Here is a 19,820-nt window from a genome sequence, read left to right on the forward strand (position 1 = left end):
TGCTTCATCACATACGAAATCCGGAGCTGCAAAGTGGCCGCCCAAAATATTCAATTATCGATAAATATGACAAGTCGTTTCAGCCGTCAATATCTTACTTTTGGTACTTCGTGTGAAGTTAAACGTAAGGTCCCATGATGGAAGTGGAACATCAAATTTGAACAAATGTAGACACGACATACGCACACAGGTTTCTAACTGCGGCACCCCAAACCCTCTAAATATGGGGGGATGGCGAGCTCGAAGTGGGCCCAAAATTATTTCGCAATCAAAGTATACTATAGAGTATTCAGTTGGAGATATCTTACGACTTCAAAATTTCTATCGCGCTATCATTTATAAAAAAAGGCATTTCACGCCCCAAATTACATCCCCACGACACACCAAGACTTCTGAAGTTTCAGTCAACATGCGACTTCGTGAAGTGAATTACCAAATAAAACCTTGATCGCAAACTACATCCGCATCTTGACCGGGGAGTGACGAAGTATACTGTTTCGGCACTTGACGTACAACACATGACTGATATCATATCAACTGAAAAAACATACCCGTTACTAAAATATAATCGACTTCAGACACACATTCAGCCACCTTCGATGGCATTGGTTGAGAGAATATTCTATTTATTTCTTATTGAAAATATATCAGTACACTCCAACGCTCTGCATCTCGTACACAAGGATTGCTAAATAGAAGTACGATGTTGCAATATGGTCACTCTGCGAAGCGCTATTCGGAGACATATTAAATAAGGATGGAGCAAACCCCCGAATGGGTCTGGTTCGTGTGACCGCGAACATTATTGAAAGGTTCTATGTGAACGCGAACGTGAACGCGTGACGTCACCTGACGTCATATTGGTAATTTCAGCCCTACATTTCAGTAAAGCAATATATTAATGTACATGTACATGTACATGTAGGATAAAAAGTTATAGCCATATATATGCATTTCCCGATCATATTTACCGATTCAGTCATGAATTATAGAAACTTCTCGCGCTTGGTGCGTTTCTGGTAAAAAAGCGGACTCATGAAAAGGTCCAAAATGTAGATGATAAGTAGCGGTAAAAAAGCGTACAGCCTGAGGGGGGTCTGGGGAGCGAAGCCCCCAGACATTCAGTTTATCACCATATGGGGACCCAAGACCAACGTTTTGGGGGGGCCTGACGAAGTGCTGTTACGATCCTGCTTACACCTCGACCGGACAATGTATCAGGCGTATGGCTATTGCTACATTGATATTGATCAGAGTGTAGAAATGATGGATACCGTACGTCTACTGGATTTTTTACAATAAACAACGACATATTCTTCATCGATTTTGGTGATTGGTTGAACGATCACAATTCGCTGACTATCTAAATGTGGTGTATTTCGTTTTTGATGTATTTCGTGATTGATGGCCAAGCTCACAGCACAGAGTCAATAAATATTCAAAACGCAAAGCTGAATATTTCGAACAAACTTTATAACAAAGTGTTCAGTGTTGAGTTTATTTCTATGCTGCCAGCGCGATGCAGAGAGTGGTCCGAAGTTGAAATGCCAATACTTCTAAATAAATATGTTATAATGACGTGTGAAACTATAAAATATGACAAAGGTCCACAGAGCAGAACCTACCACGTAGGGATGGTGTGAACCTCTGAAAGGTTCAGGTTTATGTGAACAAGCAGGTTTTCTTAAAGGTTCTGTGTAAACGCGAACGTGAACCTTATGACGTCACGTGACGTGATATTGCTAATTTCAACCCTACATTTCAGTGAAGTGATAGCCTAAATTAATGTACACGATACCTAGCGTCGACTCGAGCCACATAATGCCAAAATGCTGAAGCACATATAAACGTTTTGAATGTCGCCAAATTTATCAACTGGGGCAATTAAATGATGTAATATTCCCATAAAATCAATATCTTCCGTCGCTTTGCCAACAATTTCGACGACGACTTGCAAGGTAATATAACCTTACGCCTAATCGGTATAGGCCAGACCGGACAATGTATTCGGCGTCGGAGTATTGCTACGTTGATATTGAGCAGATTGTAAAACGTATTTCTATTCTTGCTACCGATATTTTCCCATCAACAAGTTATGCAGCAGTAGCCAACACCCCAATCGCACGGATTTAGTTTTATAATATAATAAACATATGCAATCAAGATTGACCCCGTACGCTTGCTAGATTTTTTACATCAGACAACGATATCAACTTCATTGATTGGTTGAAAAAGCATCATTTGCTGACTACCTACATGTGGTGTATTTCGCTCTTGATGCTGTGTGATTGCGGGTCAAGCTCCCAGAGAGTCACTGAATATTCACAAATGGAAAGCTGGATATTTCGAGCAAACTTTCGTAACAAAACAAGTGAAATTCGAAGATTTTCAAGGTGCCTGCTCGTTTAGTAATGATTTTCCTATGATGCGAGCACCGTGCATAGAGTGGCCGGCAGTTGAAATGCAATAAATTTCAACGAAAGATGCTATATGAAGAGCTTCTTGGAGGTACAGAACTTCAATTTACAATTAAATAGTATATTCATATTGAAATGAACCCGAATATTTTCGGCTGACACTCGTCAGGGGTAATCGTCAGCAACTAGTAGAGAATTGGAAAGAAAATTGTATATCAACAAACGCAATTCAACGCAGAAAAACGAGCAGAGCCCACCGCACGAACAATAAAAGATGTTTATATCCATCTACCTTGGATTGGCCCCATTTCCACCCGCTTTGAAAAACAATTGATTTCTGCTGTCGGTAAATGTTACGATACAGTCAAAACCAATGTGATTTTTACAACAACACAACTGCTCCCCTCAACACGCAAAGACGTGCTTCCTGCACTTCAACAAAGTAATGTAGTGTACGAATATAGGTGCCACTGTGATTGTGGCTACGTGGGAAGAACGTCAAGACGTCTGCAGGACCGTATAAACCAACATGTCCCCAGATTTATCAGAACACGTGCGTCACGCGATGTGAAAAGCTCACCCTTAACTCATCCACTTAAGATTGATGCTGATCGATCAAAGGCCATTAATTCTGCCATCGGCAAACATCTGTTGGATAATCCGATTTGTGCGAATAATTATCGAGACGACCGATTTCGAATCGTAGGTCGAGGTCGTTCACAATTCCATTTGTGTGCCTTGGAATCAACTTTTATCAAAATACACCAACCAAAACTCTGTCAACAAAAGGAGTTCGTGTATCACCTAAAAATAGTACATTGAACGTTCTCTCATTCGAAATTTCATGCTGGTGACGTCATATTTTGTGATACGATTGTTGATATACAATGTTCTTTCCAATTCTCTACTAGTTGCTGACGATTACCCCTGACGAGTGTCAGCCGAAAATATTCGGGTTCATTTCAATATGAATATATTATTTAAAGATGCTATAATGTAGTGAAAATTGTAATATATGTGCAGAACCTACCAGGTTCGTTTGTAAACGTGAACCTCTGAATTTCTGAGGTTCATACACAGAACACAAACGTGAATCTGAAGTTCACATCATCCCTAACATTTAACGTTTTATCGTTTTTAGATGTCGAAAAGATAGTTTTACCGCAAGAGAGGCTGAGAAGAAGGCTGATAATGAATCACATATAGTCGAGTTATTTATTCATCATCTTGCGTATACAACTATACATACATGAAATAAGTTTTTGTAAAAATCAGCGTGATAATACTATTCGATATATCCTTTCCCAAGATGACATTTATGTGTAATTAGACACATATTGCTCGTGAGGCCTGTGTAAGTTTGCCAAATTGCTTGTAAGACATGTAGGCTTTTTCGTCATCAAAAATATCGAATCAATGCACAATTCGATATCCTCGCATTATCGATTACTGACACGCTTAAAACATACACTACTGGGTTTGTGTTTGTCGTACGTAATTTTGTGCTGCGTGATTTCCGTCGCTTCATAAGCTCGTATTGCACATAAACACACGACATGGATCGAGTTCGAATAATATTATTATTATTACCACCACCACATAAATACAGTAATGGTGTTGTTCGTTAATTGGAGACGTGGTCACTACGTCAAGGTATTTATTTTTCTGCTGTATAGTAGCTCCGACATGAAATGCTTTGGCTGCATTGCCGCATACCTTACAACCAACTCGGTAATAGCATTCTCGGTAATAGTATGGAACCCCAATGTCAGCAGCAGAGAATCAGAGATAGATGAGCGAACTAATTACTGACTAAAAATATTGGTTGTAAGGTATGCGGCAATGCAGCCAAAGCATTCCATGTCGGAGCTACTATACAGCAGAAAAATAAATACCTAGACGTAGTGACCACGTCTCCAATTAACGAACAACACCATTACTGTAGGCCTATTTATGTGGTTCCATACTATTACCGAGAATGCTATTACCGAGATGGACATTACCGAGAATGCTATTACCGAGAATGCTATTACCGAGAATGGACATTACCGAGAACGAACATTACCGAGAATGGACATTACCGAGAATGGCCAATGCCAAGAATCTAGCTTAATGTAACGTACGTTGTCGAGAAATTTATACCTGAGAATCGATACCGAATGTGGCAACGCCATGATGCACACAGACGACCCGTACATATGCATAACATGCCTGCATTGCATATATTGCATTCTCGGTAATGTCCATTCTCGGTATTGCCCATTCTCGGTAATGTCCATTCTCGGTATTGTCCTTCTCGGTAATAGCATTCTCGGTAATAGCATTCTCGGTATTGACCGGACACCGACATTGGAATGCGGCTCAATCTTCCTCTGGGTATTTCGAAACCCTGTGCCCACAGAATTATCGACTTTAAAAAGTTTGGACAAACCTGTGGATGATATAAACGTGGTAGAACCGGGACTAGAACTTGCTACTATTGTTGTCACGGCTTCAACATATAAATTCTATGAGAATGTGTTGACATGAGCAGGAAATAGGGTTGGGATTTCGGGATTAAATTTGAAATCCGCGTATGGTGATTTTCCCGGGATTACTACTCCTTGCTCCCGGGAATTTCCCGGGTAATATAAGTACATGGAAACGCACATGCAGGCAACAAAAAAAACTTAATTTGTTGTAGCATTGTCCCTAAAACACAAGCATATCATCATTTAGCAAAATTACGTAGGAATATGATATATCGATATAGTTCGATGCCAAATTTTGGATAGATGCTTCGATCACCCGGAGCAACTGTAGACACAGACGTGATGAAAACTGGAATATGTAGCACAAACATCTGCGTACGTCGATCTGGCCGAACGTCACATCATGTGACTCACATGTCACCTCATTTTGTCGCTATTGTCGTTTTATATTATCTTCCTTTTCATTCCGTGTGCTTGCCTCCTCTTTATATCACCTTGGCCCATGTGGGTGTCAAATTTCAAAGACCACTCAAAGTCGTTTCGACACCTTATTGCTATCTTTTCACAGCATCGCAGTATTGTTATGTTTTGAAATTATGAAATTATTAATAAACGTATACTGATACATAAGAATTCCTTTAAAAGAGAAATGAGTTTCTGTCAGAATCACCATGAAAATATTCGCTGATATATATATTGTCAAGATTAAATTAATATATAACACTGGGAACAATTTTAAAACAAAGGTTTGTTGAATTTACTTCTTGACTTGATTTATGCAAATTCAGGTGTGCCGATTTCGAAAACCATGCCTGTTTCTTGTATCACGTCAATTTCTAGCTTTACAGCATCCACCCTAAATAGGCATTCTTCCACGACCTTATTCGTATTGCTAGTCAAAATGTCCATGGATTCATGCGGACTTATCATTTGCGATGTCTGTGTAGGCGATGTTTGAAATAGTGCTGTTAAGACATGTAGGCGATTTTGCTTACAAAATATATTTAATCAATGCATTCGATCAATGCACAATTCGATATCCTCTCAGTGTATATGTTTGCGCACTCAAAATAAACAAAGGTTTTCGTTTATTGGGAGGCACAGTTGCACACTTTCTGCTGCATACGATTTCCGTTGCTTCGTCTGCTTGTATCCCACGTAAACACACGACGTGGGTTGCGTTTGCATATTATCGATGTGTCTCGAATTTTTGTGTGGCTTGTTACTCAAAGGTGGTGTGGTGTGGACACTCGAAAAATCCCGTGACCGTCACACCCAAATGCCTGTGTTGGCTGTGATATTGTCGATTCGTTTACAGTCTGCAGCAGTAATTAAAGGCAAAGTCGATATTGATGTTTGTTGATTCAATGATTACCGAAGTTATTTCGCTGACGAAGCCGAGTATCTGATGGATCAGAGCACCGATATATTGTCGACTTCGACTGACAATACTGAAACTTACCGTGAAGTTAGATGACACAACCAAGATGAAGCATGCCAAATTCCGTCGTCCATCGCGGTATGGAACACTTTCAAAATTCACACATACCAATATCGACTTTTGCGAAAAATCCTCCATGTGGTAGCCGGTAGGCTCAATCCCACATCGGCGCACGCAGACCCCGGCATACCCTGTGGCGAGATAGCGCAGTGGTATAATCCGCGGCTGCAACACCAATGGTTGCGGGTTCGATTCCGACCTCGGTCGACTTCCGAATTCCGACACCGAAGTGTTGGAGGTTTACCTAGGCTCCTCCTCGCCACCTCATCCGCGTCAGCGGTGTCTTACAAAAAGCCTAGAGGTGGGCCGTGCTATAAGTTGGCAGTTACGGAAAATAAGAAGAATATCGGCCATGGTGTAAATGACCATAGTAGTCGACAAACACCATGAATACCCCAAAAACAAACAAACCCCGGCATATCCGACTTTGATAACGAAAGTTACTACTGTAATTATTGAGTGACAGCCTTGAAACTTGATACAGTGTTACATGCCACCATGAAGACGTAAAGTACAAAATTTTGTTATCCATCGCCGTATACAACAAAATCAAAATCTACACATACCAATACTGTCTTTCGCAAATAATCTGTTATGCGGTAGACTGAATGCATGTTACACCGAACCAATTTTAAGTCTGTGACTCGATGATTAGGATGCATTTTCGTTATCAAAGTCGATTATATCACGGTGCGCGCACGCAGCCCACCACATGACAGATTTTTCTCAAAAGCCGGAATTCGTACGTGTTTGTATTAGGGTGGCCATATTTTGGAAATCTGATAAGAGGGCACATTTTAAAATTTTCAGACTTGCAATACCGGAGGAAGATGCTGAAAAATTGTTAAATTTTTCCAACTTCGTGGTCGGTTGACTAAAACAAGTCATCTTTCTGGCTCAAATCCCGAAATACAGTTTTTCTTTCGTATTATCCGTTGGTTGACCAAAAAATGGTCATCATTCCGTCTCAGCTCCAGAAATAGCCGCAGGGGCGTTACTTCAGTGCTGATTTACTGTATTTCACTCGAATTTTACCCCATATTTAAACGAAATTCTTAAAAAAGAGGATAAAATCTCAAAAAGAGGACATTTGGGCGTCCTCTGAGGACACTTTCAAAAAAGTAAAAATGAGGACAAATCCTTTTAAAAGAGGGCGAATGGTAACCCTAGTATAAGTAGATTTTGAATATGTTTTAGACCGTGATGGATAACAAAATTTCGTAATATATATCTTGATGAAGGAATCTAACACTGTACGAAGTTTCAAGGCTGTGACTCTATATTTACAGTTGTTAGTACGTTATCAAAGTCAAGTATGCAAGCCGCCAGGGTCTGTCTGTGTGCGCTCATGTGGCATTGAGCCTACCGCATATAGGATTTTTCCCCGAAGTCAATATTGGTGTATGTGGATTTTGAAAGTGCTCCATACCGAGATGGATGACGGAATTTTGAATGCTACCTCTTGGCTGTGTCATCTAACTTCGCGGTATAAGTCCCAGAATTGTCACTCAATGATTCGCTTGGTAATTCCGTTATCGAAGTCGGCAATATATCGGTGCACGCTGATAGATCAGATACTCGACTTCGTCAGCGAAATTACTACGATAATCATTGAGGTACAGCCTTGAAACTTGGTACAGTGTTAGATAGATGACAACATAAAAATATACCATATCAAATCCTGCCACCCATCACGATATGGAACACAGTCAAAATCAACAAAGACCAATATCGACTTTGCCTTTATTTACTGCTGCAGACGGATCGACAATAGTGAAGTCAACAAAGACATCTGGGTGTGACGGTCACGTGATTTTTCGAGTGTCCGCACGTCCACACCACCTTTGAGTACACGCTGGTTACACCATGTGCCGAATTGGTCCGTTTCGTGAAATCCCTGTGACAACTCACCAGAAAGCCATATCAACTGCAAAATTCAAGTTACGATTTGCCTCTCATTTTGGTTGTTTGTTGCTGGCCGGAAAAGAAGTGATGCCTTCTCGCGGATGCGTGACAGTTTTAAGTCAGTTGAAAGCTATAGTCGTAGATAATCTCAACGAATCACAACCAAACCACTCTTTTGAAGTATGTAACACAGCAGATTGCGGATTTATTACAGATATCCGTGCCAGTAACAGTTTGACTAATTCATTATTGCGCCATTTACGTTGGTAGCACTGTCACTCTAATGAGGAGTGGTCGAGACGATCAGCTGATATTGTCAAGTTGTAAAATGTAAAATTAAAAAAATGCGGTGCATTGCCCAGTGGAATTTTGTGCATGCAGCTAGTAGTAGCTGAATCGCGATCAGAATAATCGCTTAGAATCCAGGGATTCCAGGATCGGTATTCCCCGGGTTCCGAACGCTATAGCTGGGAATCGTGTAATTGTTCGGTTGGTGCGAACTCAATTGTATCAGGGGTAGGGAATGTCCCTCGCCATTTAACAACACCAACATATTAGAGATGTATGGATCGTGGTTTTTCAGGATCCGGAACAAACCATGTTGGATAAAATGTAATTCGGATTCAATCCGGATCCTTTTTTCTTCCTAAATGTTTAAATCCGCATTCAAAAATATCCTGCACAAGGTTGAGCATGTATTTGCCTCTTTCGCCGAAATTTCGCTAATCACACCTCGGCAATGCATTGAAGTTTGCCGTTAGAGATTTTTCGAAATAGCGGTGCAATGCTGAAGCCAGTCGAGTCCACGTTCAGACAAAATATCGAAATAAACAACAGAAAGTCATTTTCATGCTCTAGAAATTTAGAATCCTGTCCGGATCCGGCTGTCGGGCAAAAATGTGAATCTGGATTCGATCCTGTTTGAGAAAAACTTGTCGGAATCATCTCCGGTTAGAATTCGAAATCCTAATCCTGTAGGCCTACATCTCTATAACATATTTGTCTTTTCTCAACTTTAACTTCGCACCACCCCTAATAAAGATCAGTAGTATGTGTAATGGGCGAAATCCCCCCCCCCCTCATCGCGATTTATAATAAGTAAACAAAGATTATCAATATAATAAGTAAACAAAGATTTACCTCATTCTCAATTTTGCAACAATACTTTTATGACCCTGTGTGCTGCAATAAAAAAAGGGGGATTGACGCTAGAGAGAAAAAGAACAAAGAATCTCGATTGACCTTTTGTACTCTGGCCAGACATGAAACTTGGATTAGTAAATCTACTTGTACTTTTCCACTCGCCTCCTGTTTCTACCTCGCTTGACCTCTGGACACGAGACTTGTGTATTTGATAGTATTTTTCATATTTTCCCGCGAACAACAAGGGATTGGCTTTTAACTTCAATGGTATGCACGCCGACGAATCGGTACAGTTCTCGTGTCTTGACTTGTCGTTCCGCGGTGGGATGATTAACCCAATTACGTGTAAACACGACGGGGCTTGGAAATATTTTTCCATCAAACATAGGGTTACCATATTTCTGTAACCTAAATTCCGGACAGTCTTTAGCGCCCACTAGTAAGTTATGACGTCACACTAGCAAAGCTTTGCTCATACACCAGAGGTGGTCACGATCCGGTTCAAGAGTATGTTGCTGTGTGTTGTGTAACCGGAATCGAAAGCACATATTTTCAGCCCCTTCTCGCCCAAATAAGCAATAATATTGAGCTCACACTATAGGGTAATTCGTGCAACTTAAGGGGGGGAGGTGCTCGCAATATGAATCTGGTTTCTATATGCGTCTGGTTCCATATATTATTATATAGATACTACTTTCCGCCACATGATCAGAGTTAGCGGTAGAGCTGGTGGAGGATGATGATTTCGAAAATACAGGGAACGTAACTGCACATCGTTAAGTCATGTTCATATTTTACCAATAAGATTGTTTATCAGCCTTTCGCAGGTGCGCCCCACGTAGCTTTGTAAAAAAACATCCATTGGTTTCCAACCTTTTATGATCGCGACTCCATCTCCAATTTGAATATGTTCTGTGGCCCAGATCAAAATTTGACGAGCTGATTACCACCTTTGCCTGGACTTACTCACGGGTTATGTTGGAAGCTGATTACGTTCAACATATCGGCAAACTCAAGAATAAAGGCAAACGACCCCCTCTCCGTTTGGAACCACTATCTTTGAATATAGCATTTAAACGGCCTTAACGATCTCTAGGAATATACCGTTCTCCTATAATTGCGATTACAATTAGGCTTATTCCAGTAAATGAAGGTTGTTTTTATTTACATTTTATCGCAGTTTTTGCGAGGGTGGTAGTCTCCATATTAAAATGAATATATGTGATGATAAATCGCGCGCAGCGTGAAGAAAAATATCATTCATCAGCATAAATATTCCAAAAAAATATTGTTTTTATGCTGATTTACGAAGAAATTATGAGCCTACGTCAAGTCTTCAAAATTCCGGACATTTGGCATATTTTAGAAATTCCTCCCGGACCCTAGTTTGAACAGTGAAATTCCGGACGTATGACAACCCTAATCAAACATGACCTCAGTATAGTATTTGTTTCTTCGGATCCGTATGTGAGATCCCGGCTCGTGTTTTAGGTGGATCGTCAACGCCCGGCCAGATGAATCGATAAAGTGGATTTTCCTTCATTTACAAAAAAACGTATCCATCCGTGTGTTAATAATCTATAGTACGATGGGGATTGGAAGTGGTTGTCTGACGTATAGTTTTCTCCTGATCCGTGAGATCCTGGTGCGTGTTTTAGGTGTCAATAGGTTCGGCTGTGCAAAGTGACGCTTGTGGTCTGTCTCATGCTGGCGTACTTGACCCCTTTGCTTTGTTGTCGACCAAGACAGTAACGAGAAATGTTCTGTTATGGTTCTAAATATGTATGCCATTTCGAACCAGAGACAATGCCGTGCAGTAGAAAGTTATATTAGGCGCCCCGACATACATTAACTTAAATAAAGTACCATTATGAATATAATAAGTAATTAAAGAAATGGCTTATTCTCAATTTTGCTCGCATCAACGTGTTAACTTCCGGTATTACGTATCTAGTAATCGGTGCAAGCAAGAACTGTAGCTGTTCCATACCTATCCGGCGTTCTAGCGTCTTCATAAGGACAGACAGTCCCAACCAAACAATGTATTTATGATGGGTTCTTTTACTGCTTCACGTCTGGTCAACCGTAAACATGCCGGTGCCTGTAAATTATATGCAATTTACCGCGGGATATCAATTTTGTATGCTGTACATCAGTGGTTCTTCACCTTTTTTCCTCCAGCGCTCCCTCACAAAAATTATCGTGCTCTAGCGCCCCCCACCGCCATATTGTTCTCCTTTTTCAGGTTTTTGAAAATGTCCTTCAATGACGCCTAAATGCCCTCCTTTTTGGCAATTCGTCCGCCTTTAAAGCTTTTAGAGCTAAGATATCCAGGTGGATAGTTTCGAGTGAAAATGGGCATATATGATGCGAAACAGGAAATCGTGGTTCGAACGTAAGCGACGACGTTTTTTGTCAACCAACGGAAAATCTAGAAGAAAAACTATATTTCGGGATTCGAGCCTGAAAGTTGACCCTTTTTTAGTCAACCAACTAAAATTTTGTGGTAAATTTACCATTTTTTCTATATTTCACTCACGTATTGTAAGTCTGAAAATTTTGAAAAAGTGTCCTCCTTTCCTGACTCCAAAATATGGTATCCCTACGTAACAGCACTTCATCAGTCCCCCTAAAAACGATTGTCTTGGGCACCCATAGAGGGATAAAGCAAACTTCTGGGGGCTTCGCCTCCAAGAACTCCGTCGCATGATTTCGATCGTCAGCAACGTTTGTCGGGCCTGGTCGCCCTAGGCAACAAAATTTTCTCTAATGCATGAATGAATATGCGGTAATTGCATATATATGTCGCTATAATAATTTTATCCTCTTATCCCTCGTAATCAGATTTACCAGTAGCGCTGAGTGAGCTGATGTCCTGGAAAATGAAGGCCACGTAATTAATAATTAAACATATTCGGTCGTGCCCGTTGGTACAATTACTTCATTACATGTTGTTATTTTGTTACCTCTTGTCTGCTATATAGTCGAAAGATATTGAAACGCATAAACGTATTAAACCTAAATAAGCACACTTTTCAAAATTGGTATTTCTTCACTGGCAAATAATTTTTCTCTGATGGATGTTATTTGTCCTGTGGGGTGCAGAATGCGATGATAATTCGGCACGGGCGATTTAAGCACATATTGACAATTAGACTTATATACATGGAAATTTACAGTTAACATAGGGGCGGTCTGTTCGGTTAAGGTTTACTCGCTGACGATCTTTTGGCACACTTTTCGGTGTCCCATATTGGCCGAAACTTCATATGTCTTCGTGCATCGTGGCGCGGTGGCCGACGCCGAAATGCTTAATTCTATTTTCTATAAGTATGCGATTTTGTTCGTGGAGGAGGAGTCAAAACATAAGGGGTAATTTATGTTCATCCACCGAAATAATTTGGGGCAAAGTGATATACAGTGCCTCCTACGATATCCACACGCTGTGTGCTGCATGATATAATACCTAGTTCGAAACATTTTGTTGAAAATAACCCTAGCAAGCGTGACGGTAGTGTTTTTACGGGAAATTTGCGATCTAAAAGTACGCGGAATACATTTGACATGAATTATAATAACCCACTACATTTATGAAAGCATATGTTGCAAACGGTTTGCTCTGAATACTCATTAAGGATATGTCCTACTACTGCAGTGGTTCACAACCTTTTTGTGTTCGCGGAACCCTTTCGAACCGTCACGGACCCCGCGGAACCCCACGAAGTTTTAGTCCAAATTTAGCTCAACTATCGTGCAATCGTCATCTGTCTTGTGCAAAATGATAACTGTATACCCTTAGTGATAAACATCACCAAAATGACTTTTCTTGAAAATGAGATCATACTATTCATGCAGAAACTGGGTTGACTTCTATTATTTCTAAGCGAGTTCTGCAACTGCATTTCTTGAGATAAGTGGTCGTGTCTAGAAAATCTGCGCCTTCGATTTTACATGAACGAGTGCAAAAAATTACATTTCCACAAATATAGATAGTGGCGAATGTAATTATAACGCGGAGTGCTTCCGACAACACATTTGGGTACGATCGCAAAAAATATGTGGCACCAAAATTGACAAACAATTTTTTAATGATCATATAACGTCAAGCCTGGTCATTTTTATCTAGCAGCTTATCCTGAAGTTAATATGAAAAAATGGCTATGTATCACAGGAGAAAGTGGATTTTTGTAAATATTTCGAAGTCGCCGTGATTGACCTTACTCATCTAACTTTTCTTTCCCACAATCCCCAACAAAACATCTCTAAACAGCAAAATGTTTGAATCAGTGGGCTATTGGCAATTTAGCGATTAAAATGAGTCTGTACTGTGGAATATTTCATCTCAGACGGCCATTCTGTGTATGTGAGTTCGGAAGTTTTACTAGTAATGAAGCGAAACTGCCTAGTGATTTTCCGAATTAAAAAAAATACAAATTAGGTTATCAAATATTTTGAGGCTTCGCGGACCCCCTGAAAATGCTTCACGGACCTCCGATTGAGAACCGCTGCCCTAGCTCATAAAGTCATGAAAACATGCTGAAACTTTGGAAGGTGCACGAAGACACTAAAATGGCCCCGCGTTACAGCGGCTGAGAACCCTTAGTATAAGCCACAGTAGCAATTCGATTTTTCTTGCAGCTACGCCACGAATTTAAACACTGTCAAATATTGCAGTGGTGGAACAACATATTGCCGAGTGTCAGCCGAAAATAGTTAGGTTAACTTAAATATAAATATGATTCAATTGCATCTTGCAGTTCTTTACCTCCAAAAAGCTCACCACACCGCCTTTTGTTGAGTATTAAAGAAAATAATTTTGAGACAGACGATAAATGTAATGACTGTAACTAAATCGATTGCAGTAATAACTCCGAAGTAGTCTATTTGTATAGGGATGTTTTACAAGTCACTACCCCGACCGCGGTCGACTCCAGAATTCCTACGTAAGTGTTGAAGGTTTATCTAGGCTCCTCACCGCCATCCTATCCGGGTAAGCGGTGTCATAAAAGCCTAGAAGTGGGCTGTGCTACAAGTCAGCAGTTACGGAATCAAACATAAGAAATATCGGCTGGGTGTAAATGACAATTGTAGTAGACAAGCACCATGAATACCACAAACAACAGCAACAACACGTTACTTTATATATGTTCGCTCATGAAGCTGACAAGTGATACACTGATAACTAGGGCGCTTTTTTACCTAAAAAACAGACGATTTAAATCCATGGACATTTTGACTAGCAATACGAATAAGGTCGTGGAAGAATGCATATTTTGGGTGTATGCTGTAAAGCAAGGGTCGGCAACTTACGGCCCGCGAAGCGAAATCGTCCGGCCCGCGACGAAATAACTAGTTACCACGAGAATACGGCCCGCCGTTTCGTAATGAGTTCCAACCTGCAGTGCAGCACTGTTTGGAATGAATGCGGCATTGCTCCGATATAAAGTATCCTACGTCGTATTAGTCTACTGTTACGCCATAAAACTGGTGCGAAGGCGGTCGACTAGTAGCCTATCTCGTACTAAAAGTAGGAGATGGAGAATGTCTGTGGAGTAGACTAGACCAGTGCTTATCAAGCGGGTGTATCGCGCAACCGAGGGTATACCAAACTTTTTAAGGGTTTACCACTCAGATAGGGTGCGACAATAAAGGTGCCGTTCCTCTGCTCAGACGCAATGACAAAATCTCAAACTTTCCCTGTTTCATTATAGATAACTAGCATCCGTAGGTTAGTCATATGTAGTTTAATTCACCAGAAGACATTTTACGCCAAGACAACAAACCTGAATTGTGTTTTGGACACAATGGTGAAAGCTGATTTTGTCTCACAAACTGAATCACCGACAGTTAGCCTACCTCAGATATTACTAGAAGCGGAGCATCAATATGGCGATGTCTTGTATATCTGCCATGTTCGCGTATTAAGTCGAAGCTATGCTTGCACGAGTATATGAAATGAGAAATGAAATAGCAACTTTCATTGAAAATACAAACATCGCCGACTCATAATCTTGTCATCGAAAATGGGTATCTAATCTAGCTTTCGTAGTACATTTAACGTCACATCTGAACAAATTGAATTTGCAACTTCATGGGGAAACAACTAAATAGGCTACATGAGATGTTGAGACGCATTCGATACAAATCTGCGACAATGGGAATGTCAACAGTACAAAGAAAATTATCCCCACTTTCCTATACTGGATGAGAGTAAACCTAGTACCAGCACTATGCATTTGTAACTGTTATATACGAAATTTAATTACTGAATTTCCACCCGCTTTTCCGACATTCGTTCTGTACAAAATAAATTCTGACTACTCTGCGTTTAATGTGGACGCCAAAACCATTGCCAGAATATTTCAAATGGGCCCATTTGAAATGCGATGCAGTTGAATTAAATGACAAATTTCATACAAAGAGCATATCGCTGAATGACTTTGACAAAGAGTACGTTCTTGAAATGGGTCCTCATCCCACCTTGACCAACAATGCAGAAGAAATGGTATTGACTTTTGTTCTCAACAATGAAACTCACGAAGAGCAAGCTAAGATCACGTATTCCAACGCCCATTTAGGATATGGTCTGATTCTTGCTTCATCTGAGTTGTTACCAGAAGTTGAAAACCTTTCACAAAGCAAGCTGCGCCAAGTGTCACATTTATCCTGCGTTGTTGAAGTGTAAATACATGTGTTTTGCTCTTTTTGTGATTTGTATGATTGAGATGGCGGCATTGTAGGGGAATATACCCACGTGAGCGATAAATATTGTATTAAGAAAAATTCCGGCCCGCCAAAATGTTGTGCACTCGAAATTTGGCCCGTGACTAGCAAAAAGTTGCCGACCCCTGCTGTAAAGCTAGAAATTGACGTGATACAAGAAACAGGCATGGTTTTCTAAATCGGCACACCGGAATTTGCCTAAATCAAGCCAAGAAGTAAATTCAACAAACCTTTGTTTTAAAATTGTTCTCAGTGTCATATATTAATTTAATCTTGACAATATATATATCAGCGACTATTTTCATGCTGATTCTGACAGAAACTCATTTCTCTTTCAAAGAAATTCTTCTGTATCAGTATACGTTTATTAATAATTTCATAATTTCAAAACGTCACAATACTGCGATGCTGTGAAAAGATAGAAATAAGGTGTCGAAACGACTTGGAATGGCCTTTGAAATTTGACACCCACATGGGCCAAGGACCAAGGTGATATAAAGAGGAGGCAAGCACACGGAGTGAAAAGGAAGATAATATAAAAGGACAATAGCGACAAAATGAGGTGACATGTGACGTTCGGCCAGATTGACGTACGGAGATGTTTGTGCTACATATTCCACTTTTCATCAAGTCTGTGTCTACAGTTGCCTCGGGTGACCGGGCGATCAAAATTTGGCATCGAACTGTATCGATATATCATATTCCTACGTAATTTTGCTAAATGATGATATGCCTGTGTTTTAGCGACAATGCTACAACAAATTAGGGTTTTTTTGTTACCTGCATGTGCGTTTCCATGTACTTATATTACCCGGGAAATTCCCGGGAGCAAGGAGTAGTAATCCCGGGAAAATCACCATCCGCGGATTTCAAATTTAATCCCGAAATCCCAACCCTATTCCCTGCTCATGTCAACCCATTCTCATAGAATTTATATGTTGAAGCCGCAAGTTCTAGTCCCGGTTCTACCACGTTTATATCATCCACAGGTTATCCAAACTTTTCAAAGTCGATAATTCTGTGGGCACAGGGTTTCGAAATGCCCAGAGGATGATTGAGCCGCATTCCAATGTCAGCAGCAGAGAATCAGAGATAGATGAGCGAACTAATTACTGACTAAAAATATTGGTTGTGAGGTATGCGGCAATGCAGCCAAAGCATTCCATGTCGGAGCTACTATACAGCGGAAAAATAAATACCTTGACGTAGCGACCACGTCTCCAATTAACGCACAACACCATTACTGTATTTATGTGGTGGTGGTAATAATAAAAATATTATTCGAACTCGATCCATATCGTGTGTTTATGTGCAATACGTGCTTATGAAGCGACGGAAATCACGCATCATAAAATCACGTCCGACAAATACAAACCCAGCAGTGTATTTGTTTTAAGCGTGTCAGTAATCGATAATGCGAGGATATCGAATTGTGCATTGATTCAATATTTTTGATGACGAAAAAGCCTACATGTCTTACAAGCAATTTGGCAAACTTACACAGGCCTCACGGGCAATATGTGTCTAATTATACATAAATGTCATCTTGGGAAAGGATATATCGAGTAGTATTATCACGCTGATTTTTACAAAAACTTATTTCATGTATGTATACGCAACACGATGAATAAATAACTCGACTATATGTGTTTCATTATCAGCCTTCTTCTCAGCCTCTCTTGCGGTAAAACTATCTTTTCGGCATCTAAAAACGATAAAACATTAAATGTTAGGGATGATGTGAACTTCAGATTCACGTTTGTGTTCTGTGTGTGAGCCTCAGACATTTGGAGGGGCACGTTCACAAACGAAAGTTGGTAGTAGGGATGGTGTGAACGTGAGGTTCACGTTCGCGTTCTGCGTGTGAACCTCAGAAATTTAGAGGTTCACGTTTACAAACGAGCCTGGTAGGTTCTGCACTGTGAACCTTTTTCATATATTACAATTTTCACAACATTATAGCATCTTTCGTTGAGATTTATTGCATTTCAACTGCGGGCCACTCTATGCACGGTGCTGGCATCATAGGAAAATCAACACTAAACGAGCAGGCACCTTGACAATATTCGAATTTCACTTGTTTTGTTACAAAAGTTTGCTCGAAATATCCAGCTTTCCATTTGTGAATATTTAGTGACTCTCTGTGAGCTTGGCCAGCAATCACGCAACATCAAGAGCGAAATACACCAGGTAGTCAGCGAATGATGCTTTTTCAACCAATCAATGAAGTTGATGTCGTTGTCTGGTGTAAAAAATCTAGCAAGCGTACGGGGTCAATCTTGATTGCATATGTTTATTATATTATAAAACCAAATCCGTGCGATTGGGGTGTTGGCTACTGCTGTATAACTTGTTGATGGGGCAATATCGGTAGCAAGAATAGAAATACGTTTTACAATCTGCTCAATATCAACGTAACAATACTCCGACGCCGAATACATTGTCCGGTCTGGCCTATACCGTTTAGGCGTAAGGTTATATTACCTTGCAAGTCGTCGTCGAAAGTGTTGACAAAGCGACGGAAGATATTGATTTTATGGGATTATTGATTTTATGTGATTAATACATCATTTGATTGCCCCAGTTGATAAATTTGGCGACATTTAAATCGTCAATATGTAGGCTACTTCAGCATTGTGGCATTATGTGGCTCGAGTCGACGCTAGATATCGTGTACATTACTTCAGGCTATCACTTCACTGAAATGTTGGGTTGAAATGAGCAATATCACGTCACGTGACGTCATAAGGTTCACGTTCGCGTTTACACAGAACCTTTAAGAAAACCTGCTTCACACGAAGCTGAACCTTTCAGAGGTTCACACCATCCCTACGTGGTAGGTTCTGCTCTGTGGACCTTTGTCATATTTTATAATTTTACACGTCATAATAACATATTTAATTAGAAGTATTGGCATTTCAACTTCGGACCACTCTCTGCATCGCGCTGGCAGCATAGAAATAAACTCAACACTGAACACTTTGTTATAAAGTTTGTTCGAAATATTCAGCTTTGCATTTTGAATATTTAGTGACTCTGTGCTGTGAGCTTGGCCATCAATCACGAAATACATCAAAAACGAAATACACCACATTTAGATAGTCAGCTAATTGTGATCGTTCAACCAATCACCAAAATCGATGAAGAATATGTCGTTGTTTATTGTGAAAATTCTAGTAGGCGTACGGTATCCATCATTCCTACACTCTGATCAATATAAATGTAGCAATAGCCATACGCCTGATACATTGTCTGGTCTAGCCTAGACCGCTGAGGTGTAAGCAGGATCGTAACAGCACTTCGTCAGCCCCCCCCCCCCCAAAACGTTGGTCTTGGATCCCCATATGGCGATAAATCGAACGTCTGGGGGCTTCGCTCTCCAGATCCCCTCAGGCTATACACTTTTTACCGCTACTTATCATCTACATTTTGGACCTTTTCATGAGTCCGCTTTCCAACCAGAAACGCGCTAAGCGCGAGAAATTTCTATAATTCATGACTGAATCGGTGAATATGATCGGACAATGCATATATATGGCTATAAATTTTTATCCTACATGTACATGTACATTAATATATTGCTTTACTGAAATGTAGGGCTGAAATTACCAATACGACATCAGGTGACGTCACGCGTTCACGTTCGCGTTCACATAGAAC

This window comes from Botryllus schlosseri, chromosome 4 (assembly GCF_051294905.1).
Source record: "Botryllus schlosseri isolate E-star chromosome 4, Bs_hap1, whole genome shotgun sequence".
NCBI lineage: Eukaryota > Metazoa > Chordata > Ascidiacea > Stolidobranchia > Styelidae > Botryllus > Botryllus schlosseri.